This window comes from Rattus rattus, chromosome 5 (assembly GCF_011064425.1).
Source record: "Rattus rattus isolate New Zealand chromosome 5, Rrattus_CSIRO_v1, whole genome shotgun sequence".
In the NCBI taxonomy this organism is placed as follows: Eukaryota; Metazoa; Chordata; class Mammalia; order Rodentia; family Muridae; genus Rattus; species Rattus rattus.
In genome coordinates, this window is record NC_046158.1 from 85,829,907 (window position 1) to 85,854,656 (window position 24,750).

Consider the following 24,750-nt stretch of genomic DNA (forward strand, 5'->3'; position numbering starts at 1 on the left):
AAGTAGATTGTGCCCTCTATCTCTCTCTGTCTCTCTGTCTCTCTGTCCCTCTGTCTCTCTGTCTCCTCTCTCTCTCTCTCTCTCTCTCTCTCTGTGTGTGTGTGTGTGTGTGTGTGTGTGTGTGTGTGTGTGTGTGTTTTAATGTGACATTTTAGTTTGGTGTCATACTATACATTTATCTAAACCTTAAATTTATAGTAATTTAAAGGGAAGGATGTTGTGAGTCAGGGACTTTTGTGGTGAAGAACCAAAGTTAAAATCCTAGATGCTCAAATCTTGCTAAATCCTATCTTAATTATAAATTGTTAGGCATATTTTTTACACTTTATTATCTTAAATCTTTCTAAAGTTAGTGTTAGATCAGAAACTAAAAGCTTTATTTGATTTGAATTTTAAAAGTAATTATTTTATAATTATTACCTTTTGATCCATGCTGGAAACTCAGTATCCTATTGGCTCAGATTTCTCTTCTAAATAAATCTAATTTGACTGTAGTTTCTAAAAAGGGAGGAGTGTTTACCAAAAAGTTAATAATTCAATCAAAAACATGTTAAGCAATGCTCTCTCTGTATGCCAATGAATGACTTCTCAGGTGGACATTTGAACAAAAAGAAAAATAGCCTTAAACTGAAATGACTCATTTATTAGTCCATTATTTTATTACTGTAACACACTTCCTGAGACAAAAGGAGAAAATAATATATTGACTCACAAGTTTGAATGTTGTTGTATAAGGTTGGTTGATGCCATTCTTTATGTGCAGAAAGTACATGAGGAGGCAATCTACTTGACTTGTGATGGCCACAAAGCAAAGAGAAGGAGAAAGATTTAGAGACAAGATTTCTATTATCTCTTTTTAGTATAGAGCAATATCTTTGCAATGACTAATACTTTCCTTTAAAATTTCTTTAATAATACTGTTAGATGAGAAAAAATTCCTGAACACAGAAACTTAGCCCATTGGAAAGCATTTATCTAAGTTATTACCCCCATCCTTAGATGCTTAAAGAAGTGAACTAAAAGAAAAAGACCAAATTCCGAAGGAAGATGGCTGTGGTTGCAGAAAGTTTTTCCCAGTCAGAATAGGAGTTTCACTCCACCGTAATAATTTGGTAAATAGATATACTTCTTTTGTGAATAGCATAGAAAGAAATGCTTCAAAATGGAAACAGAATGTATTAAAGAAAACATCTTAAGTGCAAGAAAGTTTAACTGCAAAACATCAGAGTATTGGTGTTGGAAAATTTTTTTAGCCCTTATGTGAATTTAACAAAATCATATCCCATGTATAAATGAATCTTTAACCTTCTGCTTCCTTTACATTTTACATCTGGTTAGAATTGACTATCCATGATTCCTGAACAGATATTTTGCTCCTGGTATTTTAATATTTTGAATGTACCTTTCACTAGAAGTCACCTTGTTATTCTAATAATATATATTGGAATTTATGAAGCTTGGTGGGTTTCTTGTTAAATAAAACATTAAAATTAATTGTGAAAAAGCATTTTTGAAACTGACCTGTTCCCTGTTGAACTAACTAGAGTAAGTAGGAGTCTGAGATTCAGTCTATTCCCGAGTTATTCGGTAAGTGTTTTCCACTTTCTGCATCTACTGTTATATTTATGCTAACAATGCAGAGGAGGACGAAATGGAAGTCTATGTCTGCATCAATGTTCCCAAGTACTTTGGGGTTATTTGTTAGCACCACCTCTGGAAAGAAAAAAATAACAGCACAGTATTGGTGTCACCTAAATTATTTCCCCTATCATACCTCTTAAAAGTAGAAATATTACTCTTTGCATTCATTAAAGACATCTTGCTTATAAGAAAAAACAAAATAAAATCCTTACTATGGCCTTTCTTCTGAAGTTTAAACACATCTCTATGTTAGAACCAGTCCCATCATGACCTGAGCTTAACCACTCTGGACTTTGAGATTTTTAGGGCAAACCATCTTTCTTTTCAACTTCAAAATCTTCAGATAGGCTTTCTCAACTCTAATTCCTTCATTGTTCGTCTTTTATCCCAATGTTACTTCCTCAGGAAATTTCTATAAACCATACAAGAGAACGTGTGTGTGTGTGTGTGTGTGTGTGTGTGTGTGTGTGTGTGTGTGTGTGTGTGTGTGTGTGAGAGAGAGAGAGAGAGAGAGAGAGAGAGAGAGAGAGAGAGATGCTTTGCCTCTTTCCTGCATGTCACTTACCTCAGTTTGAAGTATTTATTAATTCATGGTGAGCTATGACCTAGGCTACCACTAGACTGCAAATTTTATGAAAGAAACAATGTCAAAGCACAATTAAAGGAAGCCAAGTACCATTTTATTGAATGAACTAAAGAATGAACCTATGAATATTTTGGGGGGAAAACCCTTTTGAGCCTGTAGACATTCTATGGAGAAGTTTTATTGTTCTACTTGGCAATTCAATTTCCTTTATCCTGTATGCTTATTTATCATTTTTGTAAATGTGAAGCTGGTACAATGTGTCAGTTTCCATTTTCTACTTCTTGGAAAATCTTATATTTTAGAATCAATTGTGGGAAACATATTCATTTTGGAGAATGCTTTATTATATAAAACAATCTCAGGGACACATGAATTTTGTGAATAGAAAAACACTTTACTTGAAGGATGGCATGACTATAAGTATTGTGAAAATACAATTGTAGGGTATAGACAGATGATGGGTATTCTTGAGAGTTCCCAGTTTTAAGGGACACTTGGCTCTTCTGAAGTGAATTTAAATTCACATTTCTTCTACGTTTTGGATACATTCAGCATTTTCTAAGTCGTTAACACAGAATAATGTAACCACTAAGTTAATAAATTTCAAAGCTTTTGGAAAGCAGAATGGCCATTGCTGAGATCTTATGTTTTAAAAAATATTGTGATAACTATATTCTTTGTAAATATAAAAAGACCTCCAACAGCCATGTTCAAATGTAGCTTCTAAAATGTTGGAAAAAATGATCATAGAAAAGGAATCTTCTTTGCTATTGTTTTAATATCTTTCTGATTGGATGCATCTCCTGAAAGTTTTACCCAATCCAAAATATATTCTGAATTAATTATTTAACTTTTTTGCTTCTTTTCTATCTTGGTTTATGAAAACATTTTCCCTCATTAGCAAAATTCACAACTTCATTGTTTTTTGCTCTCTCAGTAGCCATGATTTTCAAATTATGTCAGAGTTACCTACAACTCCATTCCTTACTTGTTTCATAACCTTCTGAGACTTCAGTATCAATTACTGAAGCTACTGTTCTATTACTGTAAAGAGCATCCTCAGAGCAAGTTATAAAGTTTGGGGGATTATTTATTGTTAAAAGATTGGGGGATTACTTATAGTTTTCGATAGTTACTCCATGATCATCATAGCAGAATCAGATAGGGATAGTAGTGGAGCAGTAGCGTGAGTTTGCTTCTTAGTTTGCAAGCATTGCAGAGGAGGAGGTGGTTAGGAGGGAGAAAGAGAGATTAAGAGAGACTAGGACCTAGTAAGGCTATTGAAACATCAAAGCCCTAGTGACAAACAACAACACACTTACTCCAACAAGGCTATACCTCCTAGTCCTTCCCAGACAGTTCCACTAAGTAGGTACCCAAGAATTCGAGCATATCATCCTATGTGGATATTCAAATTCAAACCACTACAGCTACACATACATACCGCACATATTTACATAGTGGTGGATATAGTTTTGCTTCTGGTGAAAAGACCTTCTGATCCAGTAGGACAGATCAAGTCTTCACACACTCCTTCATATTTCAAAATGTTTGGAGTTTATAATTCCAGGTTTATTTAGTGCAACACACACACACACACACACACACACACACACAGACACCTAAATCATATACATATTTAATATGACAATTTCATGTGGTTCAATTTAATATAATAATATAATAAATTTGGTCAAGCTTCCACCCAAATTTTTTTCTCAAGCGCCAACTGTGTCATAAAGGTAGTGTCTTATTTTTCCAGTCTTATAATTTAAAATATTATGGCAAATACTCTAAATTTAGGAAACACTATAGTTTCCTAAATATTTTCAGATAAACATCTCCACTTGTCATATGCCCAGGGTACATATAAAATGTTTTCTGGGAGATTTATGCAGACAAATAATATCTAGAAGTTTCAAAATATCTGATTCATGCTTTGCTTGGAATATTTTGTTACTTTATGGATAAATTAATTTATTCTATGCATTTATAAAGCAATAGATTTCTCTTAGATGCACAATACCATGTATATTCTAGAAATATGGCTCATGAAAATATGGACTAAAAATCCACGTCTAGGAATGGATTTTCTCTCTTGATATTATTGGCCAGAGAGATCTCACACACTGCCAAACATAACTGACTATTAGCTACCTTCTAGAAGTTGACAGAAAGACTATATTGCTCATCATAGTATACTTGAGTCAAAAAAATAAAAAGATATTAAGCTGGTATCGGGCTGGAAGCTTTATCACTACTGGTTAGGTTTTATACTGCTGCATGGTGCTGTGCATATTACTGGAGAAGAAATATATCATCAACCTTTTACAGTTGTTTCATTGAGCTACATTAATTGACTGGTAATACATTTCCACTAACGCAATAGTACCACAAACATGATGGAAATAAACAACCATTTTATGATTGGATTTAAGTCATGATCCACAAAATCGAAGCCAATACCTAACATCATTGCAGGCCAAGATCCTCAGGCTAGTGATGACAGAGTTCCTGAAAGAGAATATAATGCTAATATTATTCTGAATGGATGCATGAAGACATTTTTCTGTTCTTCTACAGTACATCCCTACCAGGGTTTCCCCTCTCTCCTCTCCACCCAGTTTCATCTTACCTCCCTACTCCCTCAGATCCACTCCTCCCCCATTTTCTTTCACAAAAGAGCATGTCTCCCAGTGACATAAACTGAACAGCATAATAGGGTACAATAAAAATTGACACAAACCCTCATATCTAGGGTGGACTAGGCAACCCAGTAGGAGGGAAAGGGTCATAGGAGTAGGATTATAATTCAGAGACACTTCCACTCCCATTGTTAAAAGTCCTAGATAAATATCAAACAACCATATCATATAGCAGAAGAACTAGCATAGACTCATGCAGGCTCTGTGGTTGCTGCTTCAGTCTCTGTGGGCCCCTATCAGCCCTGCTTAGTTGATTCTGTGAGCTGTGTTCTGATTTTCTAGATCCCTCTGACTACTACATTTCTTCTTCTTATTCCTCCTCCCATTTCTGAGCTCCAAGGGGAGGGATTTAGTGAAGATTTCTAATTTGGGCTCTCTCCTTATACCCATAGATTAGTGCAGCTTCAACCCTTGTCAGAACAGTTTCTCTTTGCAGTAGATTGTTTTAATGCAGAGATCTCCAACTAGTCAAGTACAGAAATTAAGAGCCCGTAGAATGTTCAGCTCAAAACGGAGCACCCATACTGCATCATCTTCTCCCAAGGCTCAGGGATGACTAAAGATACACAGGTGATTCAGAGGTGGTGAATAAATGCAAGAAAACAGTGTCCTTTGGAAGCAAGAGGGCAGCTGCATAAATAAATTCATAATCATTTTGACAGTATACAAAAATCCCTTGATAGCGGAAGATAGGCTGTTCCCTAGCAGAAAGATGGGAGATAAGGATAAAGTCCAGCCACAGTCAAAGAGCTCTTTGCAATAGCCAGTTGCTGGGAGAGGGGCAGTCAGTTGTTTAAGAGGTTTGCCACTGGTGTGTAAAGCACATTCCAGTGGAAAGATGTATAAATGAATATATGGTCAGTACGTGTTGGAATACACAGATGATAAAAAGAAAAAAGTATTTGGGGAGATATAAATTTGGGTGTGTAGGGAAACAGAGATAGATGTAGTTCAACTTGTGTAGAGAGAAAATATGATGAAAAAATTATACAAAAGTTTTCAAATAACTAGCAAAACTTTACTCCAATGTTCATTTGGTAAAGTTTTTTGTCAAGCAAGCATGAGGACCTTAATTTTGTCCTTAGTGCCCACTTAACTAAAGAGATGAACGTGCCATTAGAGTTTGCTGTCCAATCCACAGAGCCTCTATGGTAATCCCCAACTGGTGTTGTAAAAATATAAAAATAAAAGAGTATAGTTGTCTTTTACTTCGCTAGGTCCACATCCCAGTGCCCCAACATACCTGCTAGATATCTTGGCGGAAACACATCCCAGCCGCACACTTTCCTACACTCCAACCCTCACATAAAAGAACATACAATACAATAATCTTAGATCCAATTGGTAAGATATAATTGCCCACTTAAACATACAAAACCCGGTACCATCCATCCCTTAGGAACATTAATAACAACCTGTAAATACACAGAGCAGAATCTTAACATCACCTGCCATGGCTTCTCACCCTCTCCTGTCCTCTTTCTCCTTTCTGTTCTAGTTTCCTCCTCTTCCTTCAAACTTCTCTCCCGTCCATCCTTCCTTCTCCTCCAATGACAGGCCTCCTTCTATCCTGTACCTGCCCCTCACCTGTACTTTACAAATTCAATGGGGAGGTGGTTCTGGTGAAGTCACCTGAGTTCTAAGTATGTGACTAGGCAGCTGTCCTTGGGGCAGTGGAATTAGCATCAAAACACAGATAACTTCAGGGCAAACCACAACACCCAACTCTCAGTGAAAGAATCTCAAAAATCAAACTGCATGGTGTTTAAGAAACTATAATCCAGTTTTCTCTCTGATCTTTACACATGAGTTCACTTGAAGTCATGCACGCACACACACACACACACACACACACACACACCACATACACCACACACACATACCACACAACCATTTACACACCTGTGTACATACCCACACAGATGTAGATATTCAAAAAATTAACCATTTAAATCAAATTATTTGACTCTACCTATCAACCAAAAATAAATCTACGCCTTCTCTGTTCTAAGACTTTCATGGGAATCTCTGAAAGTTATTTTTTAATCCATGAGGACAGGTTCTATATGTGGCTTTAATAAAGCAATTTCTAGAAAAAAAATTGTAAACTAAGTTCAAAGCCCAAATCTAATGAGGTTTGTGAGATTTATAACATGAGATTGTACAACCATCTGGCCCTGAGGATATTTCTGCATATAAGGAATTAATAACATTTTTTTAATTTAGGTAATAGATAAATCTGTTTCATGAGCCTATCACCCATTCCCAACATTGCCTGCAGATCTGTTGATCCTAAATAATATTTTAGGGCTGTTGTAAGGTTATTGTTGTTCCAAAGCAATCTGGAAATACTAAGTCCCTATGCCAGGAAATGGGTCAAACTGCAATCTCTTCATGGTACTGTTTTGATTTCAGAAATAGCTCTGTCCTTTGCACACTTGGAGCCTGCATATTTCACTCTTCTATTGGATTCCATTACAGCTGCCATTCTGCTGTTTCAATGAAAACTTTATTAAAGATCTACTTTTAATTAACCTCCCTGGCACCAGAACCTTTCCCCAGTCTCAGTGCATTTTTGGCCTCTCAGAACAGTTTCTCATTTCTCCTTAAATAGCTTTTGTATAAGCTAGTGTCTTCTGGTGGCTATTAAGCAACAGTACTGTACTCCCTTAGCTGACAAAGACCACAGAGTATGCAGTCCAGATTCAGAAATGTCTTCTTTGGATCTCAGCTCTGCCATCATCTGTGCAAATTCCTTTCCTTTTACTGACAGTGTCATTGGTGAAATGCAGACCTCTAGGGTCTGTAAAAAGCAGGTTACTCTTCACACTCTGTCATGTGCCTATAAGACTTAAAGCTTAGCAGTATGTGTATTCCGAGTGACAATTCATGATGTGCTATTTTCCTTTTATCTTTCCCTTTCCCACTCTGCTAATGACATAAAGGAAACAACTGTTTCATTGTCTTGTTTTATTATTCTCCTGAAGAGAAACTATATATTTATGATGAACAATACAATCTCTTGACTTATGGTGACAGTAGAAATATTAAATCAATTCAATGAATGTATACATTTCCACACACAGTCATCATTCTTGTTTGGTGGTCACTATACTAATTTATCCCTTTGCTAAGACTATTCAAATCTTTTTATCCATTGACTACTATTTCCCTGTTACTTATTCCATACCTCACCTGGCAAACACTGTTCTACGATTATCTAAATGCAACACTTTTCTATTACTTATGTAAGATTTCTCCTTCATTTTCTCCTTGTAGACAGAATAATTCACCAAACAGAAGGTTCTCTAAGTTCATGAGTGTTACTACCGATGAAAGATTATTTTTCTTTTGAAAGGCTAAATAATATTGTACAGAATATACTGACCTCCCTCTTTGGTTGATATACAGAGCTTATTTCTTTACTTTGGCTGTTGCTAATAGTGCTTGACTAAGTATGGGATAACAATTTCAATATCTTTGGCAATATGCCCAGCAGTGTGATTGCTCGATCTGTGGGCTTCTGAATATAGTATTTCATGTCAATTAAATACTACTATCTTGAGCAGCTATGTGTGCAACAATGTAGATTCCCACAAAAAGTACCCAAGAGTTTCCTTTTTATGAATTGTGGCCAAATCTTATCTCTTATATTTTGATGTTTTAATTATAACATATTATTTATTGTTTCATTTCAGGTTTGCTCAAAGTCCAATTATCTTTATTGTAATTCTTCCGAGGCAGATACATTTCTCATACTATTTCTATGACACTGGACTAAGTAAGCATGCACATGAATTCCATAAGAGTTCTTAAAATGTAATGTCAGTATTTGTGACTTCCCATTTGCTTCTATATTCATGATGCTGTGAGAACTGTGAGACAAGGATTCAGAGTTCAATAGGGATGGCAGCTTCTTAAAGAGATGAGCCCATCCACTTCTTAGGCAAGAAAAAAAAAATCATCGCTCCATGGCTTATCTACTGCTTTTCCTTTTAACAGAAAGAATAATAAAACCATTGACCTCTGCCCAGCTTTATATACTCATGCCCATGGTGGTAAATATTTGTGTATTCATCATATATCAGTGGCATTAAAAATAATACTAGGGCTTAAACTAAAAAAGCAAAACAATGAAAAGTGACTAAATATTCAACCTGAATCTTTCTTTCCAAGGAAACTCAGATCTGGTAGAGATAACTATATATCTATATATCTTTATATCTATCTATCTATCTCTATCTCTATCTATATGTCTATATATCTATATCTATATCTGTATCTATATCTATATCTATATTTATATCTATATCTATCTATATCTATATGTATCCATAAAAAGTAGAAGCCCAAGACAGCAATACAATGGTCGTGAGGGTATCACTATCCTCTACTGCTGAAAAATATGTTTAACATCTAGAAGTCAAACATTTTGTGTTATTTGAGAATGACATTGAAACATTTGAAACACCTTGAAATGATTTTGACATATTTAAGAGTCAGGATCAGTTTGGTGAATTAGCTGAGAAGCCACCTTGTCTAAGTGAATACTCCTGGGGTTATGACAGTAGAGCAAGCTCATGCTGTTTCTTGTCTGATAGGCCGCTGCACAGGCAGCTACTAACCAGTGATGAAACCAACCAGTCTGGGAGAATATGAAACTCTCCAAGCCATGCATCCTAACAGTCCAATAAATATACTCTCGTGCTTGTTCTGTCCCTTAGCCAAATGCTTTGAGTCTGTGGCTCTCAGCTACTGTTGGTAGACTGTCATTTGACTGGATTTCTTAACAAACTAACTTCCAGTATGTGCCTATGTAGTAACCAAAACCCATAGAGAAGATTCTCCCCTTGCTTGTTTCCTTGATCTTACCCTTACTCACAGAATATACAGAACTCAATGAGTCTCACTGAATTTGAGTTTCCAGCAAATCACTTGTACCAGGCAGGACTTGTGGTTTATTAAAGCGTGGGTGTGTTCAACAAAGCTCACTTAAAGTAAGCAGGGAGCATGGTGGAACATGGTGCCTGACTTATGCAGGACCACTTAGAGTTATGATGATGTTCTATGAGGGATACACTTTGAAGACCATTTTAGATGGAAAAGCCTTATGAGTAAATAAGGATGTTTCAAAAGAGCAATAACCTGTAAAGAGAAGAATTCATGATAGTGTTAGAAAGGAAGCCTTATGTTAACTGTTCTTGGGTAGGATGGGATTGGAGAAAGACGAAGAACTTTGATGACTTTGCAAATAGAGAGCTTCCAGAGAAACCCTGGATACGTTCTAAGGAAAGAGATCAGTTTTAAGAAAACATACTAAGAACTAAGATCTGAATGGAAAGAAAACCTAACAAAGTCTGTTCATATTCTCTTGGTAGGAACATAGTTTTATAATTAAATGATATATTCTCATGTTGACCTCTGGAATCATTTTGTATTTGTAACACATAGTAAAGAAATTGAGGGCTTCAATTTTATTTTAATAAATAGCTTTCAGATATCAGCATTCATTTGCAAATTCAAGTTATTTATATACGCAATCTATAAGAAGCAGTAATTGGGTCTGCATGATGAGCTTTAGTTTGATAGCTGTTTCCATGGTGAAGGGATATTGCTTTGCAATTTTAGGGCTTCCCATTATGTTAGGTGGGCTTAATTTTTTGTGTGTTTTTTTAATCTCACATTTTAGGCTATTATTCAAAGCGCTCAATGGTCAAACTAATTTGACCATCTTAAATATGACAATTGGTAAGTTGAATGATATTTGTACACAATCAGCTCTTTTATTCAGCCGCACAATTACATAAAACTAGTATTATTAATTATTGTTATCATTATTACTATTTCCCAACATTTTGATAAAGAAATAAAACACTGCAGGATTTAAAGTTTTGGGTGGGTGGAGTCTGTTGTAGGCTTAGGTATTCATGGAAGGTTTCCTTTTCTTGCCTCCAAACTGGAGATTTAACTTAAAGGCTTATTTTCAGACAAAGTACTAGATTTAACTACTAGATTAGAAGAAGCTCTGTAGATTCATTTACTGTTTATAGACTTATTTATTTTTTCCCTCCTGCTTTTTGCCTCCACAATTATTAGGACACACCTAGGACTATTCCAAGAAAGTATACATACTCACAATACTAATGTATGCTTGAAAAGCTATCCCATATTGTACACTTGTTAAAATGCTGGAAAGGGTACCTGCTATAAGGCAGAGATCTACAGATGAGTCACGAATTTGTTATCCTTCAGATCCTAGTTTTCAATGCTGCCTCTCCTTTTAAATCAAAAAAGAGGAGATCAGGCTTTGCATTAATTAGATTAAAATCCAGCTCTGGCATTTTAGTTATGAGATCATGAGCCAGTTGGTAATATTCTTCATTCTTGCCTTCTCTCATCCTTCAAATGAGGATAATAGCATTTCCAGTGTTGAGATAAATTTACACAAAGTGAAACCATTTATAGTGTCTGGTTCAGAGTCTTCAATTTAGAAGCGCCCAGCAGAAAAATCTTAGTAAAACAAGGTTTAAGATGAAAACATATGGGTGCCTGATTCTATATCTTTGTTCTATTTGTGTCCATAGGCAAAATTCACACTTGGAAAGATGGGCTCAAATAGCCTTCTTTAGGTTTCTTTAGCCCATTTACAAGCTAGAAATGTGCCACAAAGACTTTGATATTTTCATAGACGTATAAGTTTATCAACACTTTAAAACTCATCAAAAACAAACCAGATCTTCACATAGATTGTAGGCAAATTAAACTTACATCTAAAAGCATGCTTGTTTCCAATAGCATGTCAAACTTTTGCTATTTCTCTCTATAAATATTTTAGAAGTGATCTTGAGCATCCTTGTATGTAGCTTGTGGTGGAAGGCCTTTCCAGAAGTATTTGAAGAAAACAATTATGTTGCCATGTGAAGACTCCATCTTAACAAACCCCGCTTGGCTTGAATTGGTAATGCTGACATGTGCAGAACAAAATATTAATAGAGCCTCAGAATGAGTATTGTACTCACAAACTTTACCACATGCTCTGTGATAATCTGGGGCTCTTGGTAATGCTGAAAGGATCTGTATACTAAGGGGTTCTCTGTTTTTAGATCTAAACCCCTTTGAATATTCTATCTTATGAAAGCACAGCAAATTACAATGATTCCATAAATTACAAATAAACATCCTATCTCAGATTTCTCTAAGTAATTGGGATGGTGCATTCTCAGTTTTGGACACTATTATTATAGTTATCTCATGGCCAAATTTATGTTTTGGAAGATACAGTCCAGAACATTACCATGGATTTTTACTGTGCGAAGTTTATTGTGTTTGGATGGGGGGGACTCATTCATGAATTAACCCTTAAGAAATTAAGGATAATTGTAAGAATAAAGTCATTTGAACTTGAAGTTATACATATCTTTTGCATATTTTGGGGTTTAGATGAAGCATAGGTCTCATGTTAACTTCCCAACTGGAGTCCATCTGTAGGAGACAGGAAACTATGACCATAATGAATTGCTGTAATGAGAGATTTCATAGATGAGTCTTCCCAGCCTATTTTAGACAACTATACGTTTATTGTCTAAGAATGTTCCCATAGCATCCTCTAGCCCCAGAGAGTTCTAGCTGAAGCATTCCTACTCAGCCATGCAAAGGCAATTACTTATCTCTAAACCAGCCCCCTCAAGTTAAACCCTTGTGTGAACATAATGAATGACAACGTAGTTTGAGTCATCCACGGCACATCTGTGGAACTTGAGGAAAGTTTGCCACAATATAGGACAGACAAAGCCAACCAACCTCCCTGATTAAAGGCGATTTTACCTTCAACAGAAATGATCTCAGCGAACAGCTGCCAGGTGAGTTCAGCAAATGTGGGTGAGAGGCTGCTGGAAACATCACGACAGCTGAGGACAGATTCATTTGTATTTATTTATTTATTTCTGCTACAGGGAAGGGTGGAGGCAAGGCAAGCAGATACTGCAGAGTAATTTATTGAACCAATGAAAATGTCATGAAAACACTTCAAAATTGGGCTGTGTGGGAGACAAACATGACTTTAGATTTTGGGACAGGCTCAACATTCAGTTGTGACACAAGCAAATGACAAGTTGTTCACAAAACTTAAAATAGCTAGATGAGGAATATACGTTATACACATATTAAAATAAAATGCTCTAAGATGATTAATTAACAGGGAATTTGAGTTATACAACTCCCCCTTTGATGGAAGAAATATATGCAGGCATGGTGTGTGTTTGTGTGTGTGTCTGCGTGTGCATGTGCTCTAGTGCTATGAAGCCAATGGGGGTTCTTAGTGATTTCCCTAATTTTGCACACACAACGGAAAAATATAGAACTGCAAATAACTCTGAAACATACCTCATCTGAAGCCCTTGGTTTAGAAAAAATGCAACAAGTCTCCCTATATCTGAGAAGGACATAAGTTCATCTGTGAAAACTCCTCTGGAAAAAGGGAGGAAAGGGCTGGAGAGGTGGCTCAGTGGTTAAGAGCATTGACTGCTCTTCCAAAGGTCCTGAGTTCAAATTCCAGCAACCACATGGTGCCTCCCAACCATCTGTAATGAGATTTGATGCCCTTCCCTCTTCTGGTGTGTCTGAAGACAGCTACAGTGTACTTATATATAATAAATAAATAAATCTTTTTTAAAAAAAGGAGGAAAATCTCAACACAGATTAAACCACTTAAAAAGACTGACTTGGGTCACTATGGTGACTTTGGTAAATTCTTTCTGTTCCTTGCTTCTTGTGGATTCTGCTGCCTCACTGGATCATCAATAAATTGGTTATTCATTCAAAAAAAATCTACCCTGGGTTTCACAGCCTTTTATTTTATCTCCTGACTGTTTAGAATTTAAAGTCCTTCTGTTTAATTTTGTTAACATTGCAGTAAATAAATGAGCTTTACTGAGAGTTTAGAACACTTGGTGTATTCTATTAAATTACATGTTTATTATATATCTAAAATATTCTGTCATGTGCAATTTTATGTTTATTTTTTAAAGTTTCATTACCACACATTAATTATACATAATAATTCATGTTTAATTGTGTCATTTCATGCATGTATATAATGTATTTTGATCATATTCATGTCCACCCTCCTCTTTTGTGTCCCTCTAAGGCACCATGAGATTTTGTCACTTGGCCATAGAGACAGACACTCACCCATTTCTTTGTTAACAGTATTTCAATATTCAATCTGGTCAGCTAGTTTGCTCTATCATTTCTCAAGTGTTAGGTCATCTTACAAAGGAAGAAACTGAGATAAAATGTAAATAAGTTTTGCAAAGCTATAAAGCCAGGACATGGTAAGATTGGGAGATGATGTAGGCCAGTGTTCTATTGTAATGGTGACCATCACAAGTTCCTTTGAGAACCTGGGTACTGTGAAAGAGGAGAGAAAGCCAGAAGGCAAAGCAAAAAATTTGACATTGGTGAGACAAAAACCAACCCTGCCTAACAATATTTGACTAGGGATAAGCATATGATATACTATTAGAAATTTTAAGTCAGTGATGTCCTTGTTGGAAGCACCCTTTTCTTTAAATACCCAGTTAAGGACAAGCCATATGGTCACTTGCTGGAGAGCTGACAGACCTTTCCCATGTGTCTGTTTCCCTTGAGAAAGGATTTGTCCGCTAAGCAGCCCCACTTTGGTAACTGGCCAGAATGTCATCACAGCAGACCAATTCTCTTGAACATTTCTTGATTCCTCAAATAAAACTTGATTCTGGCTGCAAGCCCCATTGTCACTAACGCTGTTGCTGCTTCCACATTTCTCCTTCAGGAGGTCTTCTTGCTCTAGTCATGGATGCCCTGGGCAACTTAAACCCACTTTGGACAATTCCTCTGATCAAGCAAGCCCCATTGAACTCTAGATGACTCTGATAACTTGACACTTCTTTTTACTCCAAGGGAGAGAAACCTGTGACTGGTTCTTGAATCAAGCCCTGTTTCTGGTAGGAAGAAAAGGCATCTACAAGTAAGGTTGTAATGGTTAGAGCTATAATTTGAGCATATGTGGAGCGCACTTTTCTATAAGGCTCATTTCTCAGTCTTATCTAGTCGGTGAGACAGCTGTCTTACTCTCCTGTATTCCACCTCCAGTTTTGTGATATTAACCCCAGAAAAGCCTTCTCTTGCATGACCTGTCAGTGTCTACTTGTGATCTTCATTATGGAAGAGTGAAGAGGTGATTGTTCAAAGATCAAAACAGCTCCTGCAGCCTTTAGCAGCAGTGTGATGGTGACCTGTTCCAGAGAATATCCAGGAGCAGAAACTAGAGGGCTGAGCAGTTAGAATGTGCGAGCTACAAACCTTGATCTCTATAAAAGGTCTTGAGGATGCTCACATTACTAAAAGACCAGGCGCCTAAAACCTGAAATTTCAAGACCTCTCAACTTACCTTCTGAGATAGGAGCTGCTTGCACTCAATGACTAGAGCGATAAGAATCTGACCTGAGTATCTAGAGTTATAAATTTCTTTTTTAAAACACTGCTTGGGGCCCAAAGCCTTTGGCTTTGAAACCTGAGATTCTGTTCTGACTTGAACACATAAAATTATGGTCCTCCCGTGTTTTAAGATAGATATTATAAATCTTTAGTTCTCAGGGTCTAGAGCCATACTCTTTAGGCTACAGTACTCTGGCCACTGGCTATTTGGACCTCAGGGCTGCTAACACTAAAGGAGGTTCTTTCTGTTTGCCTGTTTATGATCTTTATTAAGCACGGTAAAAGAACATTTAGTCAGCCATTGTGACAGGGGGCTTCACAGGAGGTTTTTAGAAGAAGTTCCCTCAGGTGACATGTTTCTGGCTTTAAAGGTTCAGATTGTTATGATGCAACTCCACATTTGCTGTTACAGGATTGAGAAGGCACGCAGCCTCGTGGCATAGTTGTCAAGTCGACTTTATCTCTGAGTTTAATAGTCCAGGATGTTCTGCATTAATTATACATTTTTGCCACCTAGTGGCTTCCACAGCTACCTCCATTCACAGATTTATGGTGGAGACATGTTCATTATAAGAGAAACATGGTATGTTTTATCTTAAAATTCCCGGTGAGGGTCATTGACTCAGAAAGTGCCCTTTGTTTATTTTTCCAGTATATCGATTTCTACAGGTCCAAGGCCTCCATGCCAAATCCCAGCTGCTCTAATCCAGGTGTACTTCCACACAGCAGATGAGGCAGATACAACATTCCACATTTATCTTGACTCTGTTGTTTCCAAGGAAACAGTACTGTGAGGGAGTAGACACTGAGTTTTCAATGATATGTCATCGTAGCCTGCTATTTAGCCTTACATAGTTAGGCACACCAAATGCCACACTGGGGAGATTAGTAGATCTAATAATTATCCCTAAGGACGCAAAATGAGCATATGTGTCAATGAATGGGTGTATCCATGAGTACTGCCTATCTCAGGATGATAACTTGATAGTAACTAAATTCAAAAGAGCAATATATAAATGAAATAACAGAAGGCAAGTAGTATTTCAGACAAATGGCCTAGTAGTGGGTATTTTCACAGACTATCGTTCTTTCCTTGTTGAATATATTGACTCTGAATATCAAAATCAATACTAGCTAGGTTCTTGGCATTCATAATGGATCATACCAAGCAATTATAAAATCTAGTAAATTGCTTTTTGTATTCTCCTAAGATCATCATTATTGACTAACAAAACATTCATTTTTTCAGGTAAAATTAAAATATTGTTGACAATTTATTACTCTTCTAATACCTTATTTATAGATTTAAAGTTATTTACAGCCTGGTACAGTGGCACATGCCTTAAATACCAACACTTAAAGGCAAAGACAGGTGACTTTCTATGAATTCAAGGGTAGCCTGATCTATATAACAAGTTCCAGTCCAGCCATAAATATGTAATATGATCCTTTCTTAAAAAGTAGAGTTAGTTACTTATTCACCCATCAAACCATAATTAGATTTCTTCGATGTTACTGGCACTGTGCTAGCCCCAGACAGCTGTTTTCTAAACAGTCCTGGTTCCTGCTCTCATGGGTGCTTGCTGACTACTTGGGGAATAGGAATTAAAAAACAATCATGACTAGAATAATATATGAAGTTACAAAGATCAAAATATTTTTGGTAGCGTTTAGTGGGCATGCAGAAATTTTGAAAAGATTTGGATTAGTCAGTGTGGCCAAAGAGAGGTTTCCCGAAGGAGTGCAGTACCAGCATATGGTGGTATGTGGGTTAGCTGCCTGGAAGAAAGATACTATGGAAAGAATTCCAGGGTCTAGAATAGAATATATAAAATGTCTTGAGGCAGAAAAGTAAATATGACACATTTGCTAACATTCTGTCAAAAGATGTAGTGTGGTTTGTATGTACTTCTCCCAAGATCTTGATGCCTCTGTATGTAACATCCTTTTAAATTTTAGGTTGTATTCAATCAACAATGTGTTTTCTTCATTCATAATGAGCTATGAAAATTCCTGAACATAAAATTATCAGAATTGACACATTTGGCTTCTTGAAGGTAAAATTTTAATGGAAAAATCTAATATGATAATGCTAACTTTATGGCGCCAGAGATTCATAAATACGAGGCATATGATCTAATGCTAGCTACATAAACTTCAAAGAAGGAGAGATGTCTTTTGATATGTGATTGCAGATTAAACACCAGGCAACAGGAAAGTCCCAAATTCCTTGCATAAGCTTAAGAAGATCCATGTTCCTATGATCATCGACGCTCTTATAAATAACAGTTGAGACGTTGCCCACTAAATGTTTTTAGATATTGTTGGTTTAGTGGATTTAATGTCAGACTGATAACTTTAGACTCAACAAAGGTATTTTCTGGATTTCTCAGTAGATATCTAACTATAGTTGTCTTATGTAATGAGGTATACTGACACATATAGGATAGGTAAACATGTTTAGAGATTGAGAGGGGTCATACTTTAAAAAACGCATTGCAATCCACATAATATGTCTTAACCATAGTTATCACAACCATTTATTTTAGAATTATTGGTTAGGGAGTGAGCCAAGAGTAGGACTCTTGGTATGACATTATAAATGTCTCACTTTTGAAAAAGAAAGAGCAGTCTTTTGGCAAAAATGATGTTGATTGGGTCTTTCCTTAGATTGCTTAGAAACTGAGCTTCTAGCAGGATGTTAGAGAGGATTTGCTGGAATCAACTTTGGTGAGATTTTCTTGAGAGAAATTTTGCAGCATATTTAATCAGGCGATCAAGAAAGAACAGCTGTTTGTGTATGAAGCATCAGCAAAGCTGCTAAGATTTATATAATCTTTAGTGTTCAACAGATTGTTGGCATTTATCAGACAGTCAGTATATGCATATGTTCATATGCAGTCATGTACGCTACCTTTCTACTGCTTCCAGAGAGGAACTTCCTAAAAGGGAGAGACTTTGAAGGGAAATAAGAGAACTCGCCAGAAGGAGTTCCTCTTCCAGAAGGACTGGATGATGGGATTCTTGGAAATCTGGGGTAGTAAATTTTGTACGACAGAAGGCAATTATAATCCAAGCTCTTGTGAAGATGAGACAGGGAATGGCCGACTTCAAGATCAGCTTTGACTATTTGGCAAGTTCTAGGCATTCCTGGGTTACATTGAGAGATACTGTCTCAAAATGCCTTTTAAAAGTCAGTTATTGCAGTGCCCACCTGTAATGATAAAGCTAATTATTTGGTTATACTGTATGGAGATTGATATCCTCAAAAAAAGCAGAACATGGATCATTCCTCTAAGAATATTCAAAGTAGCAAGATTATTGACCAAAATCATTCCATGTTGTCTTCTACTTATCAGAGGCCATTCATTTAAAACTCTCGTAGGGCTGGGTAGTGGTATCAATCTGGAAAATGCTTTTTGTCAAGCATAAAGCCCTGAGTTTGGTTACCCATTATCCATATAAAGGTAAGAATCCCAGTGCAGATACATCAGAGATAGGCAGATTTCTGGGACTATGAGACCAGCTATTTCAGAAGAATTGGTGCATTCTGGGTTCAGTTGAACCCTGAATCAGTAAAATAATGGGAGTATACCTGACGTATACCTGACTTGACCTCTGGCTGACATACATGTGTATGCGTGCACAGACGTATGAATGTTTACATACGTATGAATGCATACAAAAAGAAAAAAGGGAGTTGATGACTGTCATTGGCCTAAAGCTTTAAATTCCTCAGGTAAAATAATCCAACCCAAAGAGAATCTGGAGAAAGATAGAGCTGAAGAGATCTCTGAAAGAATCCAAGACACCTTTACGCTTTTAAACCCCATTTCTTTTACACTAATGCTTTATCTACCTTGTTTCAATGCCTACCTTTGAGGTTCCACAATGTTACATTGATAATTCCAGAAAAATACACCTCTCTTACATTTTAATCTCATAGCTAATAGTTTTATAACTTCCTACTTCTGGCACTTGTTTGTTAGTTTGTTTGTTTTTGGTGTGTTTGTTTGTTTTAATTTTGTTGCGGGAGGGGAACACGGGGTGTATTTTTGGTTGGGTAGTTTGTTGTTTTGGTTTGGTTTTATTTTGCTGGTTTTTGGTTTTTTTTTTCTGTATGCTTATCTTCTGTAGTGTTATGTTAAAAAAAACACTCAAAATCCATTCCGCTTTGTCTATCATACTTCAACCCAACCACAATTGATCACATTTTATTTTGAGTTATAGTGCATGCAGTGTTTCCTGGTCTTTCCAGCCTAGAATGTACTGTTTTTATTCCATCATCTGCCCACTGCGTAATCTTATGAATGTCTTAGGACAGTCTTTCCCTATGTTGGTGGCAACAGCTCTGAGATCTTAGTGAGTTAATGCAAGACTGATTTCATTTGCTAAGTCAGTTGTGAGTTGAGCATCTCTTTAGGGGCTGACATGTGAATTCCATTGTGCCTGTGCCATAGAATGAAGTTTCTACATTTATTCTGATTACAAAATTAATTAATAAATTAATTAAACAAACAGTATGGAAACGTTAGAAATATTTAACAGTCTTGTTTGGTAAATGGTTTTCATCTTTTGCTTGCCTTCCATTGGCCATCACTGTCAAGTAACCCTATCTGACTTCAAGGTACCTCAGAAATGAAAGTGTTGTTGCAGACAGTGAGTGATCACTAATGATCTGTATTATAAAAGATATTGCCCTTTCTGAGATATCTATGACTGACTCTATGAGAATAAAAGAAGACAATAAGTACTCCATATCTGACACATAGAATTTGCTAGATAAATAGCAATTGATCTCCATTTTCTTTCATGATGCTTCTTTTGTTTTTACAGTTTCATTGGTTATTTTGTTTATTTACATTTTAAATGTTATCCCTTTCCCAGTTTCCTCTCCAAAAATCCCCCATTCCACATCCTACCCCTGCCTCCACGAGGGTGTTCCCCCACCCACCTGCCCACCCACCTACTCACCCACTCTCACCCTACCGACCTAGCATTCCCCTATGCTGGGGCATTAAGCCTTCACTTGACCTTGGGTCTCCCCTCACTGTGATGCCAGATAAGGTCATCATCTGCTACATATGCAGATGGTTCCATGGGTCCCTCCAAGCGTATTCTTCAGTTGGTGGTTTAGTCCCTGGGAGCTCTGGGGGTTCTGGTTGATTGATATTGTTGTTCTTCCTATTACGCTTCTCAAAGGACCTATTACACATTCCACTTTGATACCTGCTTCTGTCATTGGACATATGCTTAGATGATTATCACTGATTTTTAAATTAGAACCAGAACCAGGTAGCCCTCCTGTTTTCTCTTTAAATTTCTCTTGCTTCTTCCCAAGAAGATACTCATTGGATTTTAAGGGGTTGCTTTAGTGACTACTTTCGTGATCTGTTTTAAGTATAATAATTTCATTTTGCCTGTGTTTATCTGTGTTTTGCTTAGACAATATAGTCATATAAAATTGTTCTTTGTATAATGTTTTGATGACAACTACCTGTAGGCATAATGTTTTTGTACGCTTTGTAAATTTTACTCTTGTATTCTTCAAATACTGATTTATCTGATCTCTTATCTTGTTTCAATCTGGACATGGCATTGTAATGCTTATATCAAAAATCTCCCTTCTCAAGTTTGTGTAAACAATTCTTATTTTTTTCTTTTATTGGATATTTTCTTATTTATAATTCAAATGTTATCCCCTTTCCCCGTTTCCCCTCCAGAAATCTGTTATCCCATCTCCTCTACCCCTGATTCCATAAGGGTGCTCCCACACACACCCACTCCCTTCCACCTTCCCACCCTGATATTCCCTTACCCTGGGGCATCCATCCTTGAAAGGACCAAGGGCCTCTCCTCCCATTGATGTCCAACAGGGTCATCCTCTGCTATATATGCGGGTGGTGCCATAGGTCCATTCCTGTGTACTCTTGGGATGTTTTAGTCCCTGGGAGCTCTGGGGGTCTGATTGGTTGATATTGTTATTCTTATGGAGTTGCAAACCTCTTCATCTCCTTCAGTCCTTTCTCTAACTCCTCTACTGAGGACACAGTTCTTAGTTCAATGGTTGGCTGTGAGCATCCTCCTCTGTATTTGTCGAACTTTGTTAGAGTCTCTCAGGAAACAGCTATATCAGGCTCCTGTCATCACGCACTTCTTGGCTTCCACAATATTTTCTGGGTTCGATGGTTATATATGGGATGTATCCCCAGGTGAAACAGTCTCTGGATGGCCTTTCCTTCAGTCTCTGTTCCACAGTTTGTCTCCATATTTCCTCCTGCAAACAATTCTTAACATTTAGTTTCTCCTTTGTCTGTAAATGCTGATCACATAATGGCTGGACAGAATAGTGAATAGGGCAGGACATCTGCCAACCAGAGGGAGGATGGGGCTGGGGAAGACTTAGACAAGCTGTCAAGAAAGTATAATTAGAGCCATGAGAAAGGAGTCCAGATAGAGCTTGTGGAAACCCACCTGAAGATCAAACAGTCAAATCAATATTAATCTACAAGAATCATGAGTTGGGGCTGGGAGGTGGTAAGATTAGCATAGGAGGTAAAGTTAGATCATTTAACTGTCTAACTAGTGAAATGTAGTTCAAATAAGTCTTACTTTTTTCTGTCTGGTTATTAGAAAATAGCATAGAGCAAAGAAATATAACTGTCAGATTAACTTACTGCAACGTTTATGTTAAAGATGATTTATTTACTGACAGTGCCAAATGTGGAGTGCCACTTGTAATAGTTAGGGTCCTGGTTCTTGCTCCCAGCCCAGTGCTCCAAGAAATAAGACTCAGACTCAAAATATATTTATAAATACCTTGGCCATATTGCTAGATTCTTCTCAGACTAGAAAATAACTAAGATAACCTATTTCATTTCACCTACATTCTGCCATGTAGCTGGTTACCTATGATCAAGTACCATGTGTCCATCTTGTCACATTTCTCTGGAGGATCTCCCACCTCTGGTTCAAATCCCGGACTCTTTCTGCCTCCCACATGTCTCACCTTCTATTTTCTGCCTAAGCCATAGGCCATAGGCTTTTTAATTGACAGGCGATACATCCATACAATACACAAGATATTCTCTCCACAAATATCTTAAGATACAACTCCCTATATTTGGATCTATTTGTATGCATCTTATTGCAAGCTGATTTCTATTTAAGCTAACTGATAATAATAAAAGCAGAGTAAATTTAGAGTACAAAGGAGTCACAAAAAACATTCCTGTCACATACAGCTGTTTTTAATTACTAGTATTTTTGTATTTCTTGTTTCTCTTTCAGTCTCTGTTTCTAGAAAGAACTAATTTATGTTCTAATCAGAAATGGCCTGCAATAGTTTCATCGAGTACTGAAACTCAATTTGGGGGAAACATTATGTGATTTTTAACTTGTACATTCTTCCTTTCTTCCTATTTTAACCCTTTCCAATTTGGAGTGCACCTTAGCCTTTCTGGAGGGTATATTAGTGGGAGAAGAGGGGAATGTCACCTTCTAATGGAGAGTAAGCTGTGGCTGCTTCCCTGACAAGCTTTCTCTTCACTTTGCATTTTCCTTTTTAGCTTCTATTTTCTTCTACTTCCCTGGTTCATCATCTTCACCTTCTTCCTCATTCACTCAATTGTGTTAATTTCTCTTCTTCTGGGCAATAATGCTTCACCCTAGATCAAGTCCAATAGACAAAATAGCCAGGTCAAAGAGGGTTTTTTGTTTTTTTGTTGTTATTTTCTGTTATAATTTGATCCTTTAGAGATAGTCTTTTCTAGCCATTGAGTTGAAAATATCTTCACCTCGGGGGAAAAAGTAAGTAAATTAGATTAATTGTTTTGAGACTTCCTAGAGAAGACACTCTATTGTAAGGAGGAAAAAGAAATAGTTGCAACTATACATTTGGCTATTTATTGGGTTCTTATATCTACCATCTCAATCCATGGCAAACCGCCAACACTAGGTTGGCCAGAACAAATGTTAGATGGGAAAGGGGACATAGATCTCTATAGATTACTTCGTGCTGATTAGAGGGGTTCCTTAAGGCAAGTCTAATCTTTGTTGACAGGGTATCTACAAGAAGCAACCATCAAGTACCAATCCAGCAAACAGCAACCCACAAATCCAGCAAAAAGCAAAAGCAGCAGCAGAGACCACGAGCATGTGCTGCATCTCCTGGGCCTCTACACTTCTGCACCTTATCAGGACCTCAAGAATTCCCAGCATACATTATCTTCAGTTGGCAGAATCATGCCCCTGCCATTACAATTACAATATAACTATAATTATAAACTATAACAAACCATAGTTAGCTGCTGTAGATAATCTGAAGCAGCCCCCAAATCCACACCTGGGATTAAAACAAAAACAGAGTCACATAACATAGCTTGTATTATTTTTTTTTTTAGAAACCAAATTATCACCTCAAAAAGTGGCATTCACATTGAAAATGTAGCAAGAGAAGCCTTGAGCTTTTTTGCTAGGTCACTGATTACAATGATACACAGAATGGCTGAAAAGTGACAGAGAGGTGGTGGCCGGAGCCTGTACTTCTACCTACACTGCATACAACATCGTAGTTTATTCTCATTTTTGTCTTTTTCTTTGTGGAAAGGCTGTTTTCTGCATATACTGAGCAAAGTCAGAATGCAAATACAAATGCTACTGTAACATTTCCTTAAAAGTACACCAAGGGGAGGTAAGTCATTTAATGGAGAATTTCTGGTTCTGATTTAGCAAATGCTTTTGACTGACATGATTGCTGTTCAACTTCCTGTTGATTGTTTCAGAGGAAGCAGTAAGTCTTCTTGATAAAAAAAATTGTTATTATTTTTATAAAACAGATAACAATTATACCTGTGAAGTAACTCAGATCACATGTGTCCTGATAATATATTCCCAAAGACTCTGCAATCTAAGAAAGGAAGCTTTTGCACATCCTAAAGTTTCCACATGATTCATCCCCTCCCTACCATTTCGAAACTATTTCTAACCACTTTGCCAAATTCTTCTTCTAATATTCAAAGTGGCTTTCCCAGCAGGATGGCTGTCTTGTGCCTTTTTATTTTGTATGATTTCCCCAGTATTAGCAATGAAGGATAGTGTCTGGGGAATGGAATGTGCTTGATCTTCACCAAAGATAGTTGCTAGTTTACTCATAAGAGTCTCTGTAACAGTGTACAAGACATATAATTCTACCCCTAGGTTTTTAGATCTGTTATTTCTTCTTTTTGGCATGTATCATCATGTTATATCTCGTCTCATCTTCTGAAGTCCTCAGATCCAAACCTTCCTTACCAGCAATATTGTTGCCCTATGCCTACATATGTGGTCAAGCATATGGAAGCC